We start from the raw sequence: 5,126 nt of genomic DNA, 5'->3' as shown, positions 1-5,126 counted from the left end.
CCCCTGCCTTACCTTCTTCCCCTCCCCACAGTACCTGTATATATGTTTGTACAGATTTATTACTCTATTTCACTTGTACATATTTACTATTCTATTTATTTTATTTTGTTAATATGTTTTGTTTTGATGTCTGTCTCACCCTTCTAGACTGTGAGCCCATTGCTGGGTAGGAGACTGTCCCTATATGGTGCCAACTTGTACTTCCCAAGCGCTTAGTACAGTGCTCTGCTGCACACAGTAAGCGCTCAATAAATACAATTGAATGAATGAATGAATGCAGATACAATGCATAAGGAAGAGAGAGTTGCCGGGGAGGGGGGAAGTACTTAATCAAGAAGACCTCTTGGAGGAGATGTGACTTTTCACTGGCCGAGTGTGGGGAACAGATTTACAGAGGAGCCAGGCATATCTCAGCCCCTGGTTGACAGAGCTCTATTATCTTTTCTGGGTGAGAGACTGAAGGAATGTGCAATTCTTCCAACATCTGTTGCAGATTATTGTCTTTATTGGGATTTCTTCATCTCTGCATTGCAGATGTAACATGTCAGAAAAATTACAGAATATAATATTATTATATCCAACTGGGAAGATCCTTTCCCTATCTTCTCCTACAGCTGATGTTTCAAAATTTTCAGCCACCAGTCCCCTGTACTTCCTGCTTTCTGAAAATTAAAGTCTACATCAGTAAATCTGTAAAACTCTTCGGGTTTATCAGTCCCAAATGTGCCTCTCCCCAGCCCAGGCCTGACTTTAAGGCATTTACACTAGTAGGAGAACTGGATGTTAAAATAAATTACAGATAGAAGAAGTAGCAGAGTATAAGCATATTTACATAAGTGCTACGGGAGTACAGAACCAAGTTTTTAGGAGATGCGAAAGGGAGGGAGAATATGGGGTGGGGGGAAGATGAGAGGTTAGCCAGGAAGACTTCTTGGAGGGGATGTAGTCTTAGTAGTAATAATAATGGCATTTATTAAGCACTTACTATGTGCAAAGCACTATTCTAAGCACTGGGGAAGCTACAAAGTGATCAAGTTGTCCCACTCAATCCCCATTTTACAGATGAGGTAACAGGCACAGAGAAGTTAAGTGACTTGCCCAAAATCACACAGCTGACAAGCAGCAGAGCCAGGATTAGAACCTATGAGCTTACAGTCTAAAGGGGGATTTAGACATTAAAACAAATAAACATTTTACAGATATGTAGATATGTGCTGTGGGTCTGAAGATGAAATACTGACTCAAGAATTACTTTATCAGTCTCATTCTATTGTCTAAGGACAATTTTCACCACACCATTCTTTGACCTCTTTTTCTTCTCCTAGTTTTGATCTCCAAATCTCCAAACTCCTTCCTATGTCCAAATGGTCATCACCTGCTCTAGGGACTTTTCATCTCAAGGCTTGACTACTGCAATATGCCTTTTCACTGACATGTCTGCCTTCTCCAGTCCATACTTCACTCTTCATTTTGCTAAAACATCCTAGGCATGTCTCTCCACTCCTCCCGCACTTTTAATGTTTACCCATTCCTCCCTGAGTCAAGCACAAACTCTTCCCTTATTTACTTAGTCACCTTAGACACTTTTGTACATATCTTACAAACCTGATTATTGAAGTACTTATCTGCTTATCCACTTTTCGTTCTTCCTCTCCATTAATTTTATGTCTCTCCTGCTAAATTGTAAACTCCTTCAAGGCAGGGATTATCTTCTAACTATTATGTACCAGAGGTTAGTATATAGCCTATAAGCAGCCCTCAAATACTTTTGATTGATTGCCCCCCCCCAATGAAAGCCCTAATAATTTGATTTGTTCTTGTTTCTATTCCAATAGTTTCTTTTTTCACCTCCCTTGACTGACTCTCCTACACACCGTGAGCTCATTGTGGGCAGGGACAGTGTCTGTTTATTGTTGTATTATACTCTCCCAAGTGCTTAGTAAAGTGTTTTGCACAAAGTGCTCAATAAATATGATTGAATGAATTTCTTCAATAATCTCTGCATCTACTATAAATGTATATGTACAGTCTGTAGGTTGTAAGCTTCTTTGTAAACTGTGGGCAGGGATCACATCTACCAACTCTATTATACTGTACTTTCCCAAGCATTAATACAGTGCTCTGCTTACAGTAAGTACTCAAATATCACTGATTGATGGATTGAGATGTTTCCCTAATATCTGAAAGCAAATTCAACTTCTTCCTCTTCAGCCAGTAGTGTGAAGTCATTTTACCTAAACCACAACTGGCTCCAAATTCCACTTTGCCTTCCCACCCCTGCCCAGGAATGTCACTGGGCATAGGGGGAACCCATTTTCCAAGCAAGTGTAGAGGGCTATAGAAACTCTAGATAGGCTTGGCACACCCTACCAAGAAGTCTTCTCCCAATCCCCTTTTCACTGCATGTGAGTTTTCAGTAAATGACTTCATGTGCTTTAGCATCCCATCAAAGATTCTGTTCACTTCCAGCAACTTCATCAAAAAGTCAAGGCTCACCCTATCAGAGACCTTCTCCAGTTTATTATCATTATTATTATTCATTCAATCGTATTTATTGACTGCTTACTGTGTGCAGAGCACTGTACTAAGCACTTGGGAAGTACAAGTTGGCAACATATAGAGACGGTCCCTACCCAACAACGGGCTCACAGTCTAGAAGAGGGAGACAGACAACAAAACAAGACATATTAACAAAATAAAATAAAATAAATAGAATAGTCAATATGTACAAGTAAAATAAATAGAGTAATAAATCTGTACAAACATATATACAGGTGCTGTGGGGAGGGGAAGGAGGTAGGGCGGGGAGATGGGAAGGGGGAGAGGAAGGAGGGGGCTCAGTGTGGGAAGGTCTCCAGGAGGAGGTGAGCTCTCAGTAGGGCTTTGAAGTGAGGAAGAGAGCTAGCTTGGCAGATGTGTAGAGGGAGGGCATTCCAGGCCAGGGGAAGGATGTGGGCCGGGGGTCGATGGCAGGACAGGTGAGAACGAGGTACAGTAAGGAGGTTAGCAGCAGATGAGCAGAGGGTGCGGGCTGGGCCATTGAAGGAAAGAAGGGAGGTGAGGTAAGAGGGGGTGAGGTGATGGAGAGCCTTGAAGCCAAGAGTGAGGAGTTTTTGCCTGATGCATAGGTTGACTGGTGGCCACTGGAGATTTTTGAGGAGAGGAGTAACATGCCCTGAATGTTTCTGCACAGAGATGATCCAGGCAGCAGTGTGAAGTATAGACTGAAGTGGGGAGAGACAGGAGGATGGGAGGTCAGAGAGGAGGCCGATGCAGTAATTCAGTAGGGATAGGATGAGAGCTTGAACCGGAAAGGGAGCAGTTTGGATGGAGAAAAAAGGGTGGATCTTGGTGATGTTGCAGAGGTGAGACCGGCAGGTTTTGGTGACAGATTGGATACGAGGGGTGAACGAGAGAGCAGAGTCAAGGATGACACCAAGGTTGCGGGCTTGTGAGACGGGAAGGATGGTAGTGCCATCTACAGTGATGGGAAAGTCAGGGAGAGGGCGGGGTTTGGGAGGGAAGATAAGGAGTTCGGTCTTGGACATATTGAGTTTTAGAAGGCAGGCAGACATCCAGATGGAGATGTCTTGAAGGCAGGAGGACTTCCCAAGTACTTTCCAAGCGCTTAGTACAGTGCTCTGCACACAGTAAGTGCTCAATAAATATGACTGATGATGATGAGGAAACATGAGCCTGAAGGGAGGGAGAGAGAGCAGGGGCAGAAATGTAGATTTGAGTGTCATCAGCGTAGAGATGATAGTTTATATTTATTTATTTCTTACTAAACACCCACTCCTCCATTCTTAAGCATTCTTAAAATGCTTACTATTTGCCAAACACTGTACTAAGCACTAGGATAAACACAAGATAGTTAATTTATATTTATTTATTTCTTACTAAATATCCACTCCTCCATTCTTTCTTCCCCTGGATATAAAAGTCTCTTAAAAGTTCTTAGTAGGCCACAATACTTCTACCCTTTAATAACTCTGCATTCTATAAATTTCAACTATATTCCTGCAGGAGTATCCCTCAAGTCTACATGTCTTCCATTATTCTTTATTCATAATGTCTGTGGATAGGCTTGGGATTCATTAACTTTTCCACCCAGCCCTATCTCTCTCTTCATCGCAAACTTTAAATTGTAAGAGCTCACTAAGCACATCTGTGAATCCTTGGAAACTTCCACTCTCACTTCATCTGGACCTGGGGCATTCCATTTATTTAAAGAATTTATAATGGTATCCACCTCTTCCTCCATAATGTCTCCTAAGTCCTCCATCTGTTCATCCATCATTCTTATTTTAGGCCCATGTCTTCCCACAGATCACCCCCTGGCACTTCTCCTTCCTAAATAACAATCTGGTTCATTTCTTTCCCTTCAGACTTGCACATCCTTGCCCTTTAGCACCAACTCCACCTTCTCCTCTTTCCTCCTCCCTGCACAATCTAAAATGGCTATGGGCAAGTCTTTAACCTCACCTGCCCTGTTCTCTATGTTCTTAACCTCCTCTTTCTCCCCTTCTTTTCTCATTTGTCTCCCAAATCCTCCATTCATTATTATCTGAAACTTTCTTCAACAAGTCATATTTGTTCTGTCCCCTGAAATTATTTGCTTCATTCCTCTCCCTCCTTATCTTGCTAATATCTTTCTTTAGAATCTTCCTCTGCTCTGCAGTCTTCTGCTACTTAACAAAAATCTCCTGCCCTCTTATCAAGTCCTTTATCTTACCTTTTTTCCAGCAGGCGGTCCTCTCACACCCCCTCTCCCAAATATTTCCACCCAGGCTGACGTTCAAGGCTGCTTTCATCAATCAATGGTCTAAGAAGCACATTCTATTCAAGTGACATTGCCACCTCCCCAGTCTCCTGCACCTCTTCTCTATTTCTTGTTAATTTCAGCCTCTTAAAATGCGCTCATTGTTTTTCTGACCAACTTCTTTAAAAACATCCTCCAGATCAGAGGATTTTTTTCCCCCAGGCACTTGGAGAGGTTTTATTTTGCTTTTACAAAATATGCCTAGGTGTTTCTTTACATACCATCCTACCTTCAGTAACCACAACAGTTAAAAAATTCCCACGAAGATGACTTGTTATCATCAGTTTATTATTATTAATAGTAG

Source organism: Tachyglossus aculeatus, chromosome 4 (assembly GCF_015852505.1).
Source record: "Tachyglossus aculeatus isolate mTacAcu1 chromosome 4, mTacAcu1.pri, whole genome shotgun sequence".
NCBI classification, from domain to species: Eukaryota; Metazoa; Chordata; class Mammalia; order Monotremata; family Tachyglossidae; genus Tachyglossus; species Tachyglossus aculeatus.
This window is presented reverse-complemented; position numbering follows the sequence as displayed.